At 38.1% G+C, this 24797-nt stretch overlaps 1 protein-coding gene across 4 annotated transcripts in view; it reads left to right on the forward strand.

Annotated features, from left to right (window-relative positions):
- USP3 (ubiquitin specific peptidase 3) overlaps positions 1-24797 on the forward strand; it is a 95746-nt gene that overhangs the window by 530 nt on the left and 70419 nt on the right. The window lies entirely within an intron of this gene.

A 24797-nucleotide genomic window follows, 5' to 3' on the forward strand; every position in this document is an offset into this window, starting at 1 on the left:
CCGGGGGGCTGTGCTCACCCGTGTAGCCGGGTCCGGGGCTGTGGGGGCGGGTGTCCGGCCCCCACGAGGCGGCCGCACGTGTGGCGGGGCCCGGGTTGCGTCCCTGCTGGACCGCACGAGAAAAGAGCCGCTCACCGGGCGCAGCTTTGTCTGGGCTGCGGGGCGCGCGGGGGCCCTTCGCCGCTTCCCCCGCCCCGCTTCCTTTCGCTTCCCTTCGCTTCCCGGCAGGCTCAGGCCACTCGATCCACGCCAGGTGGGAGCCCTCAGCCCCGAGAGGCGCTCGGAACTCGGGCGGCGGAGGTTGGAGTCTTTCATCCGTCAGGAAGGCTGAAGTTTGAAGACAGGCTGCGGGCTAAAAAGCTCCACCGGCTGAGCCGGCAGCTGGTTTGGAGGGGCGGCTCGAGTTGCCTTTCAGATCTTTTGGGTTATCTGAAATTGCGTTAGGATCCCGAATTCGTGTGCTGTGGGACCGTTATTAGGTTTATGTACTGTTTTGCGTTACTTAAGCATCTTAACTCCTTCTGCTGGGCTCTTTGGAAGCCCCAGTGCCCTCATTGTCTGCTCGAGCGACTTAGGATCGCACCAGCCGCACTGCTTTGATTACTTCCTGGTAGGGCCCTGGTGCCGCCGCTAGAGTCTTTGTTTATTAGCTTTGAGATGATCAATGGTAGCTTGAAGTGTAGTGTAAAATTTGAATTGTGCATTTCAAAAACCCTTAGTTCATTTGAAGAAATACAGGAAAACAGCGAAGGTAGAGTTCAGGTGTGTGACATTTATCATTGTGGTTGGAGCTGGGAAGATAGTTGAGAGAATGCGTTAATACTTTTGACAGGTTACTTCTTAAATGGTGATTATGTCCTTGGAGAAAAGCATGCGCAAGGGCAGAAAGAGGTGCTCTAGGGTGAGGACTAGAAATAACTGTGGTTTCTTGGAGCTCTCAGAGGTTTGATGCTTTGCTTGCCTTTGTAAAGTCAGATGATCTTTTTCTGCATGAAGCTTTTAAAGGTTAACTGGTTAAATTGGTTTTATAGTGCAGTATTGCAGGGTTTTTTAGTGAAGGTGCAGAAACTTGTACAAATTAGCTCTCACCTTCAAATTTCTCTTCCACAGTGAATGTGGAGTATGGAAAAATAAATAAGGTGTATCAAAAACACTTTACAAATTGGTTGGGGATACATTAGCTGTAATTGTAGCTATCAGTGTGGTGCTATAACTGGAACTTTTCATTTTTCCCCCAAGAGATTTGAAAAACAAATGACCAAAGTAAACACTACCAAAAGCTTATCACTTGAGGATTGGTGCTCTTGCTCATCTGTAGTAAACTTCAGGGATACAGAGTGGACAGCACACTTCTGTTTTTTTTCTGGGTAAAATCACATCACATTTAAAGATGGCCTTGCTGGGCACGTGCATCTAAAAACGAGGGGCACCTGGTGGCTCCGTTGGTTTAAGTGTCTGACTCTTGGTTTTGAATGGTTCATGGGATCAAGCCCTGTGTTGGGCTCTGTACTGATCACACAGAGCCTGCTTGGGCTTTCTCTCTCCCTCCCCCCCCCCCCCCCCCCCCCCCTCTCTCTCTCTCTCTGCTCCTCCCCAACCCCCCCATGCTCATGGGCGAGCTCTCTCTCTCTCTCTCTCTCTCTAAATAAATAAACTTTAAAAAAAAAAAGGGAAAGAGTTTATGCAAGTGGCAGATACTTTGTTGTGAGTCAGTCTTGCCTTTGTCAGTCAGGGAGTCCACTTGACCGTGGAAGTAAGTACAGACCATTGAGTATCCCTTGAGGAACTTAAGTTAAAATGGAGCATAACTAACAGACTTGTGCTGGTAACAAGAACGGAGTAGGAAGTCTAGCCTTAAGGATGATGGGATGATTTGTCTCCTGGGAGGAGGATGGCTGTCTTTGCATCTTGCAACAAAGTTTGTCTCTGACATTGCTTCACAAGGGTGGTTCTAGTCACATGCTTGGATTTCTAGAATCAATAAAGCTAGTTTCACAACTTTATGTGTTTTTTTCCCTTCTGTCCATATTTTGTGAATTGAACCCATTTCGTGCAGGCCTCCCGTTTTAACCGGTTGGCATCCATTTTTTGATATAGTCTTCTGTTATTGTTTTGAGCTTGATTTTGATCTTGTTTTTGCCGGCCTGCTTCAGTGATTAAATGATTAGTAAATCTGTGAGTCCTTGACTAATTCATCATCTTGGAGTGTTATGTGTTCTTGTATTTATTCTCTAACTCTTGAGCTTATTTATTTGTTTGTTATTTATTTACTTTTGGTAGGGAACCAAAAGGGTAGCCAGTGTGTTGAAAAATGCTGCGATCGGGTATTGAGGCTGATTACATTCTTATTAAGGAGGGACAAAAAATTCCCTGTTTTGGCATTGGTACAATAAAAGTAATGCCCTTGCCTTGTTTTCTTTGGGTGCTCACAATTCCACCACAATGAAACAGCCGTAAAGCAGCCAAGCAAATTGCAAAAGGCCAACATCCTAGGCTCTGTTAGCTAGCAGTACATCCTTGGACAACTAGTTCTTTTTCTATTGACCATCACCTTGACTATGTCATCTGAAAAAAAGAAAAAGAGAGAGAGAGAGAAAAGGGTAATACTTCACATCTACTTCCCAGGTTGCTGCTAGGATGAACAGGGTAATTTTTTGTAAAAGTGTTGGGAAACTCCTGTACACTAGGCAGGTAATGGGTGGTAATACAGCCGGAACATCTTTATAAATAGTACTCTGCATGCTTAAATATCTAAAGCCCCTTAAATAGGGCCTAGGACAGACTGGCTTTATGCTGAATTATGCTTTGCAAGGAGATATATTACCCAACAAGATTAGGGGGTGTAAGAAGTAATTATATTTTAGCATTAACTTGAGCTTCTTACTTATGGAAGGCACTGTATGTTAGGTTATGTAATTGTGTACTACAGTGGTTCTCAAACTTTCTTCTCAGGACCCCTGTATACTTAAAAATTATTGAGACCTCAGCTTTTGTATGCTTTCTATCTATTGATATTTGCTGCGCTAGATATTAAAACAAAATTTAAATATATTTTAGTAAGTCATTCACAAATAATGGTAACAAATCTGTTAATAGAAATAATAGTTTACATAAAATAACTATACTTTTCAAAAACAAAGTTTTAATAAGGAGAGTGGCTTTACATTTCTGCAACTCTTATTGTTGTCTAGCTTAAGAGCTGCATTTTTGTATCTGCTCTGCAGTCAGTCTCTTGAGATACCACACATCATGTAGCCTCTGGAAAACTCCACAGCGTGCTTATGAGAGAATGAGGGTAAACAATAAAAGTAACATCTTCGTATTACTTATGAAAATGGTTTGACTTCACTGAACCCCTGACAGGATTTTGGAAACTCTCAGGGGTCTAGGACCACACTTGGAGAATGCACTGGTATACAACTATGGTAACGGTGAAGGACAATTGCTGTAATAAAAAGCTTTTACATACTAGAGAAATCCCTAAGGCTAGCCACATTTATGTCTTTGTGGAGACTTATAGGATTTTTCAAATATATTTGCTGGGAACAGATCCTGTTCTGTTGGGGACCAGTTGTTCTGTCCTCTCCAGAAAGTTACACTCTAATCTAGTTGGTGAGAGACAGGAAACTAACAGGTTAGAAGATAAATCCATGTTTTAGTTTAAGGTAAATGTTGAAAATAGCAATTTCCTAATAAGGTAAAGTCTGATTTATGTCTAATGCTAAAGGCATTCTCATTTTAAGTGAAAAAGTTTTAAGTAAAAACTAGGACATTCTCTCAAGATCTTTGTTACGTGCACATACCAGATGTTATTTTCAGAAGCTGGAAGCTTGGGCATTTCTTATTTTTGTGGGTAAAAGGACTGAACCAGTGGTAAAATACGGGGAAAAAACCTCACAAACTGTTTAAAAAGATGCCCTAAACACAACTGTTTTAATAACTAAAGAAAGCCAAAGAATAAGCAGATGGACCTCAGGCGTTTGGATTAAATAAAATAGCCAGTTAAATTGGAGATATTTTAATGGCATAGGCATGAGAATTTTCCCTGATTAATTCTTCAAAGAGCTGAGAATGCCTCTTTAAGTTTCCAGCACACAGTTGCCCTCAAATTATTCTACCCGGGAAAAGTAAGTGAAGATGAAGTAAATGTTCTGCAGTTGGGGATGGACATTAGAGATAACCCCCCTTTTTAAAGATCCATTTAGTAAGAACAGGTGCTGATTATTGAGTCCTTGCCAGTGGTAATGAATTTGTAATTTCTAGTGAAGCTTGTGATAAAGGTGAGAAATTACCTTGATCTGCTGATGGGTTATTTTGTGTTTTATTTCTCTCACAACCTTCATCTAAAGAAGACTCTTGGATGCCCGGTAGACTAAATTTTCTAGATAGTATCAGTCTATGTTCATTGTTGGGTCGAAGGTATTTATTGCTTTTTGGTAACACTGAAGTACTTATGAGGTGCTTATTAGCATGTAATAAGACACTCAGTAAATATTTGCTTAATGAATAAAGGAACTTTATTCAATTTAGATTCTGACTGAAATAGTCTTAAACTTTATGTTGAAAATAAATGCAGAGTGAACTTCCAGAATGCTTTCACCAGACCTCACTCCCAATATTTTAGTCTGTAAAGTAAATTTTAGTCTGTAAGGTAAACTTTGTCTGGATTATGAGCATATGGCATTCTGCACTATTGTTGCTACATGAATTTGTATTCTTTTGACATTCTGTGTTTATAGCTGGGCAGGTGGACATTTTGGTGTCAGTGTGGGTGGGGCAGTTAAAAATCAGTGGACAGGTGATCACATTAATTCTGGAGGCTAACATTTGAATTGTATATACTTCTCTGAAGAACTTAAATTTTGTTGTTAATATTTGTAAGCTTAAGTCAAATGTAATTGTCTTTCTAGTTTTTCTAGCTAATACCTCTCAAGATGCTCTGTGATTCGTAGTAAGCTGCCCCTCACCCCCAGAATCTTAAACACAGCCTTAGCAAAGCCTCTAAATAACTGGTAGTAGATGTGAAAGACCTAGAATCTAGAATGTGCTTTGTGTATTTGTTTGAAGAGGCTGCAGTCTGGGCATTTAGCCTAACATTTTGCTGTTGTGAAGTTTTGACAGATTGATCAGAAGTTATTTTCTTATAGTATTCTTAGTAGTATACAAAGAATATCCTTCATGTCCAAAGCAAAAGAAAGGATAGGGCTAAGGGGAGAATGGGAACTCTTTGTTTCGGTTTCCCGTTATTCATTTATTCTCAAAATAATTCCTTCTCATCATTATTTGCTTTTACAGCATTAGCCTTAGGCTTTTATAACATCCTACTTTTTAAATCATTTTAATTTATGCAATTTCCTTCTTTACTAGATAGATTCATTTTTGGATTGTTGAAACTAGACTTAGAAATACTTACACTTTATAGTATTTGTAGCTCAGTAAGCATAACTGAGTAATTTAGTTTGTAGCTTAGTGAGTAATTAAAATTCCTCTTTTAAAATTTAATTGAGTCCCTTTTCTATCGGAGTAATTTACATGTACAGTTCCCCCTAACTTTGTTTTTTCTTTCTTTTAGAGCTTTTCTCTTTCTTTATACATTTTTCCTTCTTTTTTAAAAATGTTTATTTTTGAGAAAGAGGGGAGAGACAGAGACAGAGCGTGAGTGGGGGAGGGACAGAGAGAGGGAGACACAGAATCTGAAGCAGGCCCCAGGCTCCGAGCTGTAAGCACAGAGCCCCAGGCAGTGGCTTGAACCCACAAACCACGAGATCATGACCTGAACTGAAGTCTGATGCTAAACTGACTGAGCCACTCAGGCATCCCTATATTTTTCCTTCTTTGAAAAAGAAAATATTATCCTTCTACTAAGCTGCAGTTTCCCACTTACCTACTTACGGGTTTTATGTTCAACCTAGGCATTGGAATAGAGTTGGGTAGGTACTTTATCAGTGCTTGAAGCAGAAAATATATACGGTTTAATGTATTTTAGTGTTTCATGTTTATTCATAGCTCCTTTAGACATGAGAGCAACTGCATTCTGGGTGTTTTAATAGCGCCTTCCTGGACAGATGGCTTAGAAGGAAGTACTTAGATTCTCAGCAGGGGCTAGTACTTTTTGGATGGCATATTTGTGATGAAGCTTACCTTGATTGACAGTTTAGAATGCTGAGAATAGCATTGATATCAGTAACAGCTTGTTCATCTTACCTAGAATTATTTTGTGCCAAGACCTCGCAGGATGCTCTGTGATTCGTAGTAAGTCTGAATTGACAATGTAGGTAAGAGTAGGTGTCTTTTAGATTGAAAGGAAATTTACCTAAAATTTATTTATTATAGTTGTGTCTTGGAATCTTTGGGGGTTTGAATGCTCTTTAGTTTAGAAACTTATATATACAGATTGCCTTTTAGCTGCTGTGAGTCTGCAGATGTTAGTATCTATAGTAATTCCAGATGTTTTCTCATCTATTAGTTTTACTGAGTAGGAGGAGAATGGAGAACAACATAAAGTAACTTCAAAGAAGATTGCTAGCGTTTAATCCTGACTAATTTAATTAACTGCTCATCCTTGTAGTTTTTCCTGTTTTATGGGTTGTGAAACTGAGACAAAGATTAAGAGAGTTGCTTAAGATGCTTGGGGGTATTAGAGATAGCCCAAAGCTTAGATTCAAATACGATTCAAACCATACTTTCAGCTTGCCTTTTAAAAAGCAGGGTCTTTATTTCGTTAACCAGTAACTTAGTGCTTAATAAATTAAAGGATTTAAAGTGTTTGGAAACATACTGGAAATAATTCCTTTGAAGATTTTTGACACAAAATATGTTTTAAATTCGATGTTTTGAAAATAATTTATTTTAAAATTCTGTATTTGATTAGCCTTTCCTCTTCCTGTTTATTGATTAAAGTACAGGCGAGTTGGAACAAGATTGGTAATATAGTTGGAAGAAGCTGCTGTTTTCGAATGCTTTAGCTTTATTACAGTTCAGATCTAATTTTTTTGTTGGCTGAAATTCATACTACTTTAGTTCGGGTATATTGAATCAGCCTTCTCAACATAGCAATGGATAAAATGTAGTTAGCTTTTGGTTATTTTTAAAATGTGCTTCTGTTCTTTGGGCACCTAGATGGCTCAGTGAGCATCTGACTTCAGCTCAGGTTATGATCACATGGTTCTGTTCATAAGTTTGAGCCCCACATTGGGCTCAGTGGCTTGCTGCTTTCAGCACAGAGCCCACTTCGAATTCTCATTCCCCTCTTTCTGCCCCTTCCCTGCTTATGCTCTCTCAAAAATAAAAATAAAACATTAAGAAAAAACAAATGTGCTTATGTTCTTGAAGTTGTCCCTTCTCATTTAAAAATTTTGTTTCTGGTAGAAGAGATTGTTCTTGGAGGTGGTTTTCTTATGGGGTAGGGGAGATAGGAAATTCTTAAGATACGGAGTTTTACTTTTGCTTCTGGCAGCTCAGAGGTTATTTGAATTTTTGCTTTTAGACCAGTGTACTTTGTAGATTCCACTTAGTTATATTCTAAGATTTTCCAATTGTATTTTTTGTAAAGGTTAATTATAGTCTTTAGACTATAAAGCTTAAAACAGATTTCCCTCTCTTAAATATTAAAAGTATATGTTATTTACAGATGGGTAAAATGCAGATGAACTTAGGCAATTTCAGATTTTGAAACTATTATTGAAATTAAATGGACATCAAAGTTTATAGTTGTCTTAGTGTTTGTGTTAGCCAAATGCTTCATGATTAATACATGCTAGGTGGGAATTGAAAGTTTATTTTTATGATATGAACCAGCTTGTACCTTTGAAAATCCAGTACCAACTGAATTTTATTTGAAGACTTTGTACTCTGCTTTAGGATTGAATAGCTCTATCAGTGGGCCATTTTCCATCTTGAGTAGACATTCAGTCCTGATATTTTTTCTAGTTGTGTTTAAGACAGCTTTGTAGACATCTGCTTGCCTGTTTATCCTGGATCTGCCCTGAAGACTCTTAATTTTATAGACTGTTCTTGGGCTGTCTCATCATCGGAAGAGCAAGCTGCTGATTCACTGTAATATTCTTGCAGGTTTAATTTAACTGATTGTAGGATACTACACTTATTTTGTAATAATAGATTGTTCATTCCTTTGTTTTGAACATTTGTTGCACAATACTGGGTGGTAATATTTTGGTCAGAAGATTCAACTTCAAGGAAAACAGTCTTTGCTATAGAATGTTCCCTGGAAAAATTGATAGATAACAAGTTAGAGAAATGCTTTAATATAATATATTTTTAAAAAGAACTTCTATTTAAAACTTAAAAACAAACTCCTGAGGAGGCTGGGTGGCTCAGTCGGTTAAGTGTCTGACTTTGCTCAGGTCATGATCTCACAGTTCATGGGTTTGAGCTCTACATCAGGCTCTCTGACAACTTGGAGCCTGGAGCCTGTTTTGGGCTCTGTTTCCTTCTCTCTCCACCCTTACCCGGCTCACACTCTGTCTCTCTTTCGCTCTCAAAAATAATATCCGTCAGTCAGTCAGTCAATCAATCTTAGAATTCTTGGGGCCAGTACTTAGGTTATTGATTGATGATTTTTTAATTTTAATGTCACACAGCAAAATGTCCTTTGATTTAACTGCAATTAACTCTAGGTACCACTTAAATTATTTTGAGTGTTAAGGGCGACTGGGTGGTTCAATTGATTGAGCCTCCGACTTTGGCTCAGGTCATGGTCCTACAGTTTGTGGGTTCAAGCCCCATGATCAGCTGTGTGCTGACAGCTCAGAGCCTAAAGCCTGCTTTGGATTCTGTGTCTCCCTCTCTCTGCCCCCTTCGTGCTTGCTTGCTCTCTTTCTCTCTCAAAAATAATAAAAAAATTTTAAAGAAGTTACTTTGAATGTTCATTGTGAGATGCATTAACATTGGAGAAATTGCACCAACTAAGGACTCAAGCTTTACCTTCTGTGTGTGCAGTAGTTGCCAGACCTCAGCATTCATGACATGAGAGTTTAATTTGAGAGTTTTAGTACACCAGTTACATTTCAGTTAAGGGTTTTGTGTGTAGTCTTCTTAGAGCCTCATTTAAAAACATATTTTTTAGGCTTTTGTGGGTTTTTTGTTTGAACAACTAATAGATATTTTGGGGAAATGTGGATCAGATTTGAAATTTGTGTCTACTGTTTGTTAAAAAATTAACAACTCTTGGTTTTTGTTAAATAATTAGGACAGCTGTTGGAGTTTGCAGGTGCTTATTTTCTGTGATATTTGGTATCTAGCTTATTAAGCAGAGTATAAGTGTGTGTCCATTTTGTAGTTTTTCTTTACATTTCTTCATAGTCATACTGAATTTTGGAGAATGAAGGGTTTCCCAGAAACCAGTAAATGCAAGTGTGGTGTTCTCCACCTCCACCCCTTTGTGCTTTACCGCTTTCCTTTATTGTGTAACCACAGAAAGCTAGGAAAAGAATTATACAATGCAGTTATTACACATGTTCTCTGAGTAAAACCTTTGATATTGAGAGATTCGTAAACTTCTTAATTACTTTATAAGTATGTTATTTCTTTATAAACATTTATTCGATATGTATATATATATATATATATATATATACATACACACATGTGAGTCCTGTTTTGCATATACTTACTGCTGTTTTGAAATAATAGCTGTGTGGTGTTTACATTCATGACCTGATTGGTTTCTTTTGAAGATCCCACTACTGTTTAACCAATGGATTGGCTTACTCAGGTTGTTGGCAAAAGCATGGAATAGCATTAGGTCTTGCTTGCTATGTTAAATAAATGGAAATATTGAATGCCAGAATTATTCTTAAGTGATTCATGGCTTTAGTTTCCGTTCTGCATAATCTGCTTCATAGGGGATGTTATTTTTGAAATGATATAAATATAAACTCTTGGTAATTTTTCTGTAGCTATTTGTGTCTGGTCTTCCAAAGGCAAAAGTGGCCCATTTTGACTCTAGATTTGGTAATCTATGTTGGCATTAGTGGTTTTGCCCTCCTCTCCACTACCCTTTCCCCTCATTTGGAGGTAGGGGCGCAGTTCCAGCAGTTAGCTGAGGGCTGGTAGAGTAGAGATAGCATAATAGCTTCATTAGATTTTTCACCAAAGTAGGTCTGAAGAAGTCAGAGTTTGTGATAGAATGACAAATAAATTTATTTAATGCATTATTGTTTGGGGGCTTATGTAGTTTCACATACATTGTTTCCATAGGTTGTTTTCATTTGATGTTGAAAACTAATTTCAGAAATTTCAAAATAGAATAAACTGCTTGAGCCAGTGAGGGGACCAGCCTTATGGATCCGAATTTGCCTCTATGTGGGAAGTCAGCAAGACCAGATGCCCTTCCTTTGCTAGCTCTGTAGGTAACTGAATCTGCTAACATATAGATAACACGTTTTGGCCAGTTTTGAAATTATATTCTCTAATAGAGGACACATACAACTAGCTCTGCAGATTCTACATGTAGTATGTAAGGAATTCACTGTGTACCTAGAGCACCTCAAATGATAAATTGCTGTTGTAGATTTTATGCCATGTAAGATATTTTAAAAAAATTTTAATTCCAGTATAGTTAATGTACAGTTTTATATTAGTTTCAAGTATACAATATAGTGATTCAACAATTCCATACATCGCTAAGTGCCATGTAATAGATTTTAGACATACTTTTTCTTAAAGATGAGGAAAGGTTTGGGCAGTTACATGAATTGATAGGACTTTACCAGTTTACCTTTTAAAGAATAATTGATGTTTTCAAAAAGTAATACATGTACATAATTAAGTGATAGTAGCCAAAGGTTAAAAACACAACAGCAATCTCCCTCCCCTTTGCCCTCTATCCAGAGACTCCCATTTTAAGGTCTGTTTAGTTTTCTCTCTCATGCATGTAAATACTTGTATACTTCTAAGTAATACATTGTTATTTCTTATTATTTTTAGGCTTTATGTCTTGACATCTTGCTTTGGTAAATGGGACATTAGTGTTTGTTTTGCCCTCCCTTCTGCCCCTTTTTGCATTTCTCTGTGTGGTTAGAGTACAAGTTTTGGTTACTATGGAGATTACTTTTTCTTTTGTATCCAGAGTTGTATTTTCCCTTGAGTTAATAATTGCCTTTTTGAAAAAGTTTACCTTCTACAAAATGTCTCCCAAATTGCTTATGAATTTGTCAAATGTCTATGAATATTGTTTTTCAAGCACTTAAGCAGATAATCTCTTAGTATTTTTTTTTCCCTGAATATCTCCTTTCCAGAGCCCTCTTGCTCCTGTTTGAACAGATCGTTCTCTGGGCCTACTGTGCACTTTTTATCCTATTATTCCCTTGCTGTTTTCTTATATTAGATCTCCCATTTCCTGGATCCCATTTCTTTTTCTTTCTTGGTTTATTAGACTGTCTTGCTGGAGTATATCATACAGCTCCCTTCTCACAGAAGGCAGATTTTTGACCTCATGTAAGTCTGACACTTACTCCACCTACATACTTGATTGTTTGAGTGTAGAATATTAGTTAGAGAAAAATCTCTTAGAAATAGGAAGGTATTGTTCCTTTGTTTTTAGGCTTCCAGTGTTGCTGTTGAAAAACCTGATGCCTTTCTGATTATTAAGTCTTCTGTATATCCTTTTATTCTTTTTCCTGGATGCTTTTAGAATATTCTTTTTATCCTTAGTGTTCTGAAATCTCAAAGTGCTGTTAGTATGGGTAGTTTTTCTTTTATTGGGATGGGTACTGAAGGGGCCTTTAAAAACATTTTTTTTTTTGATGTTTATTTTTGAGAGAGAGAGACACAGAATGTGAGTGGGGGATGGTCAGAGAGAGAGGGAGACACAGAATCTGAAGCAGGCTCCGGGCTCTGAGCTGTCAGCACAGAGCCCGATGCGGAGCTCGGACCCAACAACTGTGAGATCATGAACTAATCTGCAGTCAGATGCATAACCGACTGAGCCACCCAGGTGCCCCTGAAGGGGCCTTTCAATCTCTATGTTTGAAGCATACTTATCTTCCCATACTCACATCTCTTAATTTGTTCCTTTTTCTTTCAGGAACTCCTATTAATTGAATGTTGGGTGTCCTAGGAAGAACCTGCAATTTTCTTATCTTTTTATTTCTTTGCCCTTTGGCTCTAGTTCCTGAAATATTTCCTTGATTTTTTCCATCCTTTTTATTGAATTTTGATAATTATATTTTTAATTTTCAAGAGCTTTTTCTCATTTTTCTATTGCTTCTTCATACATCCTGTTGCTTTTCTGCAGTATCTTCTGTTGTTCCAGAGTTTTAGAATTTGTTTTAAAGTTTTTCTGTGCTTCTATGCTACAGCATTATTTCTGTTTCCTGTGGATTCCTTCCTTCCTTTCTTCCTTCGTTCCTTTTCCTTCCTTTCCTCCTTCTTTCCTCTTTCTTTCTTTCTTTCCCTCCCTCCCTCCCTTCCTTCCTTTCTTTCTGTCTCCCTCTCTTTCTTTCATTTCGATGCCCAAAATGGGTCTTGAACTCCTGACCCTGAGGTCCACAGTTGCATGCTCTACTGCCTGAGCCGGCCAGGTGTCCCTTCCTCTTTTTATTTTTAAAATGATTCAGACTAGGGTCTTTTCCAAGGATTTGTTTAATCTTTGTCTGCCTGTCTTCATACAAGAGTGAGGCACTAAAAAGCTTTGTGAGTGGATAGGGCTTGTTTACAGTTGGCTTCACTGTGAGGTGGGGGGAACTTTTTTCATTGGAGGTGACACTGAAGATATCTGTCTGCGTAAGGACTTTTTTTTTTAAGCTCTGTTTAGTTTTTCAGTCTTCCCAGGCTGTACACCTGGCCTGGTCTGACATCAGGGTGTAGGAAGTTTCATGATTCAGTTGTTCCTTACAGCGTTTAGATCCATTGTTTTCAATCCTGTCCTTATCCTGCTGTCTGCTATGCCTTGTGTCCCTGAGCCCAGGGCCACCTCCCATCTGCATTCTTCTCTGCTGGCAGTTAGGTTGTGGCTTTCTTTGCACTACTAAGATTCTTAAAACTCCTCTAACTTCCTCCTGACTTCCAAAAGCATGTTGAAATCTTTCGTGTGCTTTGGTTGCCTCACATGTTTTCTTTATCCTTGTGCGTTATTATGAATTTAATTCCTTTATTGTCATTTCAGTGGGATGTTAGGAAGGACTCCTGTCCCTCTCTCATCTCCTGATGAGAGAGAAGTCGGCCATGTTTAATTTGGTGTCTATTTTTAAATGAAATATTTTAAATCCGTTTTTAGGGCAAGATGCTCTGTCCTATCAGAAATGGATCTTACAAGTTATCATTCAGATAATTAAATCACTGACACTGAACTTTTGCATTACTCTATTTGAGTAAAAGTTCAAACTCAGATTTACTTTCTCTGATGGACAGAGCAAGATATTGTTTCTATTAGAGTCAGCAGAAAAAAATAGGTAAACCAGGGGGTATGTTTGACTCTGCTTAGGAAACCAAATCATAAGCCAGACTTTGAATATGTAAAAGAAACGTAGTTGTAAGGTCCTTTGGACTAGATGGTGGCATTAATATTGGGTTCATAAAACTCTTTGGCTCTGTGCACTGATAATTTAGCCTTTCTCCTTGTGTTTTGGTATTTTTTTAAAAAAAAGTGTTCTTTTTTAAATTAAATTTTTTATAAGTTTATTTCTTTATTTTGAGAGAGATAATGAGTGGGGGAGTGGCAAGGTGCACAGAGGATCCGAAGCCAGCAGGTTCCTTGCTGACAGTAGAGCCCAATGTGGGGCTCTAACCCACAAACTGTGAGGTCATGACCTGAGCCAAAGTCTAACGCTTAACCAATGAGCCACCCAGGTGCCCCAAAAAGTGTGTTCTTAATTGGAACTAAAGAATAAACTTTTTTTAATCTCAAAAAACTTTTATTTTGATATAATTCCACACTTAAAGAAATATTGCTAAGAATAGTACAAGCAACTCACATGTACTCTCCCCCCCCCCAAGTTTTTGTTTAAATTCCAGTTAGTTAACATACAGTGTAATATTAGTTTCAGGTGTAGAATTCAGTGATTCGACACTTTAAAACAACACCTAGTGCTCATTACAATGAGTGCCCTCCTTAATTTCCATCACTTTTTTAACCCATTCCTGCTCCTCTTTGGTTAACCATCAGTTTGTTCTCTGTGGTTAAGAGTCGTTGCTTAGACTCACCAGTTAACATTTTGCCCCATTTGTGTTATCATTTATATATCACCCTCTGTATATTTCCCTCGGGGTAATTTGCAGATAAAATACTTCTTTGTCCATAAATAGCGTGTGTTTTTTCTTTTTTTTTTAAATGTTTTTTTATGTTTTTATTGCTTGATTAAGAGAGAGAGAGAGAGAGAGAGAGAGAGAGCGAGCGAGCAGGGGAGGGGCAGAGAGAGAGGGAGACACAGAATCCAGAGCAGGCTCCAGCCTCTGAGCTGGCAGCACAGAGCCTGACACAGGGCTCGAACTCATGAACCGTGAGATCATGACCTGAGCTGAAGTCCACCCAGGCGCCCCAGTTTGTGTTTTTTCTAAGAACAAGGAATTTCTTCTCAATAAGCATAGGATATTGGTGAAAAAAGGACATTTAATACTGATAGAGTATTAATGGTACACACATTCCATATTCAGATTTCTCCAGTTGTCCCAGTAGTGTCCTTTATATATGTCCTTTACAGCTGTTTCCCTTTGTGTTACACCTATCTAACTCCCTCAGATCTAATCCAGGATCATGCATTTCATTTTGTTGTCATAACTCTTTGGTCATCTTTAATCTGGAATAGTTTCTTGGCTTTTATCTTTCATGTCATGGTATTTTTAAAGAATACAGGCCAATTATTTTATAAAATGTACTTCAATTTGAGTTTTTCTGATGTTTTCTCATGATTTAATTCAGGTCATGCACTCTTTTCATAGGAATACTAAAAAAGTAATGTGTCTTAGGACATCCTATCAAGAGGTTTATAATGTTGGTTTGTCTCATTTTTGGTAATGTTAACTTCCAGTAGTAAGGTAACATTTGCAAGATTATTCCACTGTAAAGTTACCATTTTTCCCTTTGCTATTAGTAAGTATCTTTTGGGAGGTAGTTTGAGATTTTGAGTATATATTCTGTTCCTCACCAAGCTTTCACCCAGTTATTTAGCATTCATTGATGATTCTTAAGTGAATCACTTATTACTAGGATGGTTGCAAGATGTTGAATTTCTTTTTAAGATGTTGAATTTTTAACTTGTATTTCTTCTAAATATATTAGTATTCTGTAAGGAGGATCTTTCCTTTCTCATTTATTCATTTATTATATTAGTATGGACTCAGATTTATTTTATTCTGTGATAGTGTTATTATTTTGAGGCTCATATTAGCATAGATTTGGCTAGTGGGAGCAACTTAAGCTGAGTTTTGACATGTCCCTATTGTTCTTTGAGCTCTTTCTTACTTTCTGACCCAGCAAGATATGCCAGGCTCATCTTGTACTCAGCCTTCCCCAGCCTTGGAGTCAGCCATTTCCCCAAGTATCCCTTATTCTGTTTAGTGGAGAGTAATGTTTGTAAGCTAAGACCTCTCAGTAGATATCTAAGAACTAAGAAATATAAAGAAATACATGAGTCTATATCCATTTGTGTGCATGTGTGTGTTCGTGTTAATACTTGTAATTCCAATTCAACAACACAGGTCTGGTCTTGCCCAGTATTTCCCTTTAACGGCCTTTTCATATTTCTCTAACATTGAAAATCTGGTTCCCATTTTCCTCATTGTATGTACTTATTTGCTCTGTGTGCCATAATCAGAGAAAGTAGTTTCAGAACTGCTAACCCATACCATTGTAAAGAAAACCCCTCCTAACTAGAGTTCAATATTTGTGTGTAGTTCTTTTTGTCTGTATACTGACAATATATAAAATACTATGTTTGAAAGCCATTCAGGTTACTTTCCCTCTGTCTTTTAATACACTTATTCATTTGACTTACATTTGGGTTCATTTGTATTTGATTCCCATTTTGGATTTTTTTCACCTCCTCTTCGCTGATTTTTATTTTACTTTTTCAGCATATAAATCATTAGCCTTGTTCCAAAAGTAAAAGCTATACTGGGGTGGGGAGGGGCGGTGGGACAGGCACCTGGGTGGCTTAGTTTGTTTAGTGGTTGACTATTGGTTTTGCCTCAGGTCATGATCAGGTTCATGAGTTCAAGCCCCATGTAGAGCTCTGTGCTGGCAGCATGCTTGGGATTCTCTGTTGCCCCCTCTGTCTGCCCCTCCCCTGCACATGCTCTCTCTATCTTTCTCAAAATAAGTAAATAAAAATTTTTTAAAAACTGTACTGGGAAGTGTTACTGACTGATCCTTTCACTCATTCTCATCCACTGTAGATAATTCTTCTGATTTACCCTTCCTGTGTTTCTTTTTGTAAAACAAACAAACAGAAACCAGATACATGAGTATTTTCTTATCTGTCTCTTACAAAAAGTAGCAAACTAAGTATATACTATACACTTTTGGACTTTGCTTCTTTCATTTAACAGTATATCCTGTATATCACTTTATGTTTGTAAAAATTTTCTGTATGGGTTTTTAATTTTTGTTTGTTTATTTTTGTGAGAGAGACAGAGACAGAGCACAAGAGAGAGAGAGAGGGAGACACAGAATCTGAAGCAGGCTCCAGGCTCTGAGCTGTCAACACAGAGCTTGATGCAGGGCTCAAACTCATGAGCTGTGAAATCATGACCTGAGCTGAAGTTGGATGCTAAACAGACTGAGCCACCCAGGTGCCCCTCTGTATTATTTTTTAACAGCTTCATAGTATTCTGGCTATGGATGTGTCACAGTGAATTCAACAATTCCTCTGTTTTGGCTCCTATGTTTAGGTCGTTTCCAATGTTTTACAATTACAAGTAATGTTGCAATTAAAAACCTTGTACAAATAGGTTTTTGTATTGAGTATCTTCAGGGAAGATTGAAAGTTTTAATTTTTTGGTTGTGTGAGCAGTAATGTGTAAGTCATTTAATCATAATACCTTAACCTATTTGCCTGCTTGCTCATGTCTTCCCATCTGCTGTGGCCTTAAAACGGTATTTAAGGCTGTTGATAGGAAATACTTGGTTATAATTATTTTTCCGTTTGAGAAATCTTGAAATCAGAGAGCTCTAAGTGGCTTTAGAAACATTTTTAGTCCGTACATAATAGCTAATCATATATGTTCTGGGTTCTGTTTCATGTTAAGCAGTTGACTGCTCCTTGTGCATGCTAATCCATGCTGTTTTACCACCTGAGTACTCAGACTGAACTGTTTCTGGGACTTCTCTCTTACTTTTAATTCATGTCATGTTCCTTTAAGTTATACTGCTAACTGGCTGCTTCCTGGGGTCATAGAATTGCACTGGACAGACAGAAATGGATATTTGGGCATCTGTTTTCTCTGACGGTCTCAGAGGATTAGTCAGTATTATAAACTGCAGATCTTCAGAGGAATGGCTTCTTGGATTCCCAGGTAATGCTCCTGGCCCTCTCAGGTGTTTGAGGACTTCCAGTCTTTTGTTACAATACATAGGCATTGCAGTAGAAGGAAGACCTCTTCCTACATTAGTAGATAACCATGTAAAACATTGGCTAGGTACAGTTTCCCATCAGAAGGACCGTGAATGAATTATACACATGTTAAGGTAATGATTCCCTCAGCTAAGGGTGGCTATACCCTCTGAACCGATGACTTTTGGTCCTGAGAAGTCTTTTGCGTTTATGTGCATGTGCCATACAGATGTTATCATTTTTTGTGCATGTCCTGACATGGAAAAGGTTGGAAAAGTAGGCTAGAGCACAGTGGCAGAATTAGCCTTGAGGAGCCAAGGGCATTGTTTTTGAGAGAGAGAGAGGGAGGGCAGGGGAGAGAGAGAGAGAGGAGGAGAGAGAACTTGAGCTGGGGAGGGGCAGAAAGAAGGGGACAGAGGATCCGAAGCAGGCTCTGTGCTGATAGCAGAGAGCCTGATGTGGGGCTCAAACTCATGAACCGTGAGATCATGAGTAGAGCTGAAACCAAGAGTTGGATGCTTAACAGACTAAGCAACCCAGGTGCCCCAAGGACATTGCTTTTTAAAGAAAATCTGGTATAAGGTGAATAAAGAGGAGTTGAATTTCAGCCTACTGGTTCATAAAAATAGGCTGAATACCATATATTTAATCTGACGTGATTTGAAATTATTTTACTTTCTTCTTTGCTAAAACAAGAATTGGAAACTTAAAAAATATTTTTGTTTACCCAAAGAAAAGGAAAACACTAATTCAAAAAAAGATAATTCTGCCCCTGTGTTTATTGCAGTGTTATTTACAGTAGCCAAGATAAGGAAGCAATGCAAGTGTGGACTGTAGATGAATGGATAAAAAGATGTTTTACACACACGTGCACATATGTGCGCATGTGCGCGCGTGTGCGCGCGTACACACACACACACACACACACACACACACACACACTGGAATATTGCTCAGCCATAAAAAATAATGAGATCTTGGCATTTGCAACAACATGATGGACCTGGAAGGTATAATGCTAAGTGAGGTCAGAGAGACAAGTACCATATGATTTCACTTATATGGTAAATCTAAAAAGCAAAACAAACAAAGCAGATATAGACCCCATAAACAGAGAACAGATTGGTGGTTACCACAGGGGAGGGGTGGAGAGACAGGGAAGGTGGGTGAAAGGGAATGGGTAGTACAGGTTTCTAGTTACAAATGTTTAAGTCATGGGGATGAAAGGTAAGGCATAGGGCATGACCGTGGTATTGTACTAGTGTTGTATGGTGGCAGATGGCAGCTACACTGTGGTGATACAGTATAGAGTTGTTGAATCACTATTGTATTCCTTAAACTAATGTAACGTTGTGTGTCAACTATACTTCATTAAAAATAAATAAATTAAAAATTATTTTTAAATGATTTGGCTTAGTGCATTGTATTGGATATTGGAATACCCAAGATATATTTGTTTGTTTAGATTGGCGAGTCATGATATAATCTCTGTTCTGAATACCTCTGAGTTCATTGTATTTCAGTGTGGTTTTGACACTTAAGTTGTTTCTGTATTTAAATATTTTATCTGTATCATCTTATTAAGTTATCTAAACCACTTTGCACATCCCTCAAAATGTGCATCTAAAATTAATTTGCTTTCTAAATACAGTATATTTTACATTAGAAGTATAAAATTTAATAATTCTGACATTAAGATGGTTACCATTCTTCAGTCAGTTTGAAATAAGCTTGTTAATTGAGTATTTTATCTCTTTCATTTGATGTTTTGAATATTAAAATTTAATTCTAGATCAGATATAGGAGGGGTTTCTGAGGGATTTTTGCTGACTTTAATGTGACTTATGTGTTTGAATTTTTTTATGAAAAGGAATTGTCAGCTGTAATTCCTTTCAATGAATGTAAACGAAGGGAAAAAATTGAGAATTGGTACTCAATATATATATGGACGTATGTTAACTGTATTATATATAATAGTAGCCTCCAGAATTAACCTCTGACAGCCATTTTATTCTTTTTAATATATTTTTGAGGGAAAGAAACTGACAGTCACTGGTGCTTTCTCCTTGTTAGGCCCTTTGGTATGCACATTGTATCTTTACCATAGCCATGTGAGTTAGAGGTGGTACTTGTTCTTTATTCTAGATGAAGCTAGCTCTGGTCCCAGCCCCTTATGGTCACAGAATAAAAGAATGGTAAAGCCAGAAGGTAAATGTAAAAATGTTGGGTCTGAAGCCCAAGCTTGCTTCGTTATATCACATGACCTCTTAACATGTTTATTTTGAGTCTGTGGAGTAACAGTTACATTCCTATGAAGGTAACCTAATCATTTGTTGCATTTTTGTATTAAAGAAGGAAGATTTTATTTTTGGCAGGGTTACTAGTAAAAGGCGGGTGATTTGCCTAGTTCAACCCACAGGATTTGGAACAGAGTTCTGGTCATTGTGTCCCTCCTTTTCCTCCTCATTCTAGGCTGGCCATGCAGCAATTTTCTAAGAACTCTAAGAGACAAGTGTGAGTACTTCCTCAGAAATCTTGGCATTCTGGTTAGGATGTGGGCTCTTGATCGAAGCTACAAAGGCCTGGGATCTGACATTGCTGAGTAAGATAGGGATCAAGTCAGGCTGGCTGAGGAGTACGTCAGAACTCTTAGAGAAAAGATAGATTTGGAAACAGGTGGAGTAGGATATTCTCAATTCGTAACTATTCAGTTTTTCAAATTGAAACTTCAATAAAATCTGAGGTTTCCTAGAAAGCTTATTACAGAACATATTCTCCGGGGGTGCCTTTCTGGCTCAGTTGGTTAAGCCTACCAGACTTGGCTTCAGCTCAGGTCATTATCTCATGTTCATGAGTTCGAGCCCTGCTTTGGTCCCAGTGCCGAGCCTGTTTGGGATCCTCTCTTTCCCTCTCTCCCCTGCTCTCTCGCTGTCTCTCTCAAAATAAATAAATAAACTTAAAAACAAAAAAAATTGTAATCCAGAGAGACAAAAGAAATGAAAGATAGGCTTTATAGCTTTGTTTTTTATTTTTATTTTCTCATATATAAGTATATATATTAATGTTAATTTACTTATTTTTGAGAGAGAGTGTGAGAGCAGAAGAGGGGCAGAGAGAGAGGGAGACAGGATTCCCAGCAAGCAGGCTCTGTGCCTGAACTCATGAACTGTGAGATCATAACCTGAGCCAAAATCAAGAGTTGGATGTGTGGGGCGCCTGGGTGGCTTAATTGGTTAAGCCTCCGACTAGGCTCAGGTCATGACCTCACAGTTTATGGGTTTGAGCCCTGTATCTGTGTTGGCAGCTGGAGCCTGCTTCAGATTCTGTGTCACCCTCTCTCACCTCTCACCTCTCTCTCAGATTCTGTGCCCCTCCCCTGTTTGTGCTTGCTTGCCTTCTCTCTCTCTCTCTCTCAAAAATAAGTAAACATTAAAAAAAGTTAAATGCCTAACCGACTGAGCCACCCAGGTGCCCCAAAGCTTTGTAGTTTTAAAGAAGAGAAAAGGAATTCTTGCAAGTGCCAGTGACACTTTCTTAAGGATATTTATTCAGAATTTGAGGTTGCTATGGGAATAGTGTTTTTGAGATTTTGAAGTTTGTTTTTATAATATAGGATGACATTAGAAGTGATATTTGTGCTCAAAAAAGAGTTAGGTTGTCTTATGGTAGTGATAGCACATCTGGATTTGAGTTCAATTAAAATATTGAGAGGATATAAAAAGAGCCAGTCCCAAAGATGACAGCAGCTTAGTTGATGATAGACCACCATGTGTTTACTCTCTTAGTACCTCTGTTGCAGAGGGGGTAGTCTAGTCCATGTATAATTTTGATTCCTATGGGTAGAACCTTTTGAAGTTTCCCATCCTCACTTCTATTAAATAACATCAGTCATTTCAGTGAGTTTGGTAGGTGTTGTAAGTGATGGATGCTATATCACTGATAGCCCTCTTTCTAGATGTGGTTTTCTAGTTATCTACTGCTCCATAACAAACTACATCTCAGTAGCTTAAAGCATTTTATTTTGGTTATGATTTTATTTTGCTTATGATTTTGTGGATCAGGAATTCAGGAGGAACTTGGCTTGTGTTGCATCTTCTGGAATACCTAGGGCTGGAGCCATCTTCTTCCAAGGTAGCTTCTTAATTCACATGTCTGGAGTTTTTGTGCTCCACGGTCTGTCTTCCTTTCCCAACCTCTGACTCCATGGTGTCATATTACCCAAAGTCTCTCCACGTGGTTTGGGTTTCTCATAGTATGTTGGTCTCAAGGTGATCAGACTCCTTAGATAGTGTCTGGCTTTTTGAAGAGTAAGCATTCAATTTCTTAAGGCCTAGGCCTGCAAATGGATACAGAGTCACTTCTGTTATATTCAGTTGGCCAGGCAGTTACCCTGCCAAATTCAAAGAATGAGGACATAGACCTACCTCTCAATGGAAGGAATGTGAAAGAATTTGTGGCTATCTTTAATCTATCACAGGGCCATTAAACAGGAGAGAAGGATTATGAGAAATACTGAACTGTGACTTTGCCAGAAAACAATTTACTTATTTAATGATTCAGGAGAGATTAATAGATTTCTAGCCTTGAATAAGAATGGGAGTGAGCAGGAGAGAGCTGCCAGAAGGAGGAAGGTAGAAAAGGTTCTTATGGGCCAAAGTGGAAAGGCAACCAGCGTAAGCTTTGCTTCATAATTGCTTTCCCTGCCTTGACCCTGAACTCTTGGTTCTATGCTCTTGGCTTTGAGTCCCAACCTGCCACTTCTGTCCACTTTGGATTTGGTGCTCGTGCATGGTGGTGGTGGTTGTCATCATCATCTCGTCCTCCTCCTCCCCTTCCTTCGCCCTCATCCCTCGTCCAGTATTTGGACCTCTGTTTAGTCTCCCAAACTCTGCAACCTCCTGTTGCTTTTTGAGAGAACTCTCCTATTTCTCTGTTCCTTTGGGAAACCAGTGCCTACTCCCAGAATGAGCAGCGTTAGGGGATAGGGTATGACAGACAATGATTTCGGGTGTATTCAAACTGCTCTAGCACCTTGGGCATTTGATTAGTATAGCTGGATTTCTTCTTTTCTGGACTACATTGTGGCCCAGTTCCTGCTGTCTTTATGTGACTTTAACAACTCTTTTCCCCCAGTAATGTCAGAGGATTCTAGTTGAAGATAAGAGAGACTTCAGAACTCTCAGCATGGAATAGGCTTGTGAGCATATGGTTCAAATAATATGGTATAAAGAAGATGATATGCCTTGTTCTTAAATACCTAAAAATACATCAGAGAGTAAGCTGGTTTAGTCTGAGAATATTGTTCTACTTAAATTTGCTGGAATACTCATAATTTTTATGATAATACTGCTCTGTTCTTCAGTTTCAAGGGGAATAACACTTTTACTATTAATAGTTTTTGTGTAGTGTGTTTGTGTGTGTATTTTGAATAAGAGGTGCAAAATTTTTGTTTTTGCTGATTATACTTTTACAAACCCATAGAGTTGTAGTCTTGGATTTTGATTTAACTTACCACTCATGCTTAACAATTTAGAATTAAATCTTTTTCAGTAGGACAACTTGATAATACCAGCAGCTTTAAATTTAAGCCATTTAAAAATTTTACTATAAAAGAAGTAATGGTTTCTGAAAAAGTTCAAACACTGTAGTGGAAAATATGTCAGTGTGGCTTCAGTCCCCCATTCCTTTTACATAACCACTAACCACTACTACATATCTTTTCAGACTTTAAAAGTTCTATAAAGAGGTATATAATATACACACAGAAACACATAAAATATTTCTAAAACAAAAAATGACCACTTTCTGGACTTCTTTATAGCAGTCCATGCCTTCAAATAGAGTTTGAGTTCCAGTTCTGTCACTTACTGACTTAGCGAGTTAAATAACTTGTCTGCACTTTAGTTTGCTTATCTATACAAGAAGTAGCACTTTTCTTATTGGATTATAGAGGATTAAATGAAGTAATATTCATAAAGTGGTTGCCATAGTGCCTGATACATAGTATGTCCTCGATAAATATTAATTAGATAAAAGTGCACTTTAAAAAAAAAAACCCCATATTGATATTTTCCTATGGCTTAGTAATATTCTTAGAGTGCTGCACTTTGAAAATTTTGTGAGTGTTTGGGGGAGTGTTGTTCTGAGCTTTACTGTCATAGCAGTGTGTTTGTCTTGAACAGTTTTATACAGTGATTCCACACAAATCCCACCCCCACTGTTGAAGTGAGTTGCTGTTACTGATGGGCAATGTGGTGGGAATGTGTTTGCCTCTTGAGTGGGGTAGGCAAGAAAAAAAGCTGGAAACCATTGGTTTAGAATTTTATACTACATTAGCAGTTAATTAGGCCTTCAGGTTAGGTGGAGAGTAGAGTTGGAAGACTTCTGCCTTTATGGGAGGATGACATTATTGTTTCATTTATTTTTTTCTCTTCTATTCTTTGACTAATTTTATGATTAGAGAGGACATGCTTATCGCTTAGTCTTCATTTTACAATGAAGTAATAGACCCATAATAGTAGTGATGGTCTCAAAAATTTTTTTAAGTAGGCTCTATTCCCAGTATGGAGCCCAATGAGAATCTTGAACTTATGACCCTGAGATCAAGACCTAAGCTGAGATCAAGAGTCAGACACATAACTGACTGGGCTGCCCAGGCACCCCTGATATTCTCAGTTCTGTAGCTAGTAATGGTAGAGCCAGGACTAGAATCCTGGTCATTGGATCCTCACCTTTCTGAATTCTTAAGAAGGTAAAGAGCCTTACTGTGAGTTAAAGCAAATATTGAATAGTGGTTCCATTATAAGTGGCTTGCCTGTCAGTGCTGTATGCTTGAACTATTTTGTGTGTAGAAACACTAAGTTGTATTATAAGCATTGGTGCATGATGTTTCATTTAAAAAATTTAGAATTCCAAGAGAGTTGTACACAGGCTTTGAATGTCAAATGTACTCTATATTATTAGGTTCTAGGTAGTGAGTACTAAGGATATTGAAGATTGGTGGTTATGTGGAAAGAATGCTGTATTCAGTGTGGATGCCATTCTGTCTTACGAACTCCTTGTCTTCTGAACCTGAAAACATTTGTGTTTAAATGACCGATTTAAGCACAAAATAGGCCCCTAGTTTTCTACCTTTATCTCTTGATAAAGGAGCATACTACCATTCCTTTACCAAAAATAGTAAGAAATAAAATCATTTTGGTCTGTGGATCACTTGGATGCCTTCCCTCTGCCTCTGGGCCCTGTCAGTTCTCACCTCCTAGTTTCCAGGAGAGTTAAAACTTTGGG

Source organism: Suricata suricatta, chromosome 9, assembly GCF_006229205.1.
Source record: "Suricata suricatta isolate VVHF042 chromosome 9, meerkat_22Aug2017_6uvM2_HiC, whole genome shotgun sequence".
Classification (NCBI taxonomy): Eukaryota; Metazoa; Chordata; class Mammalia; order Carnivora; family Herpestidae; genus Suricata; species Suricata suricatta.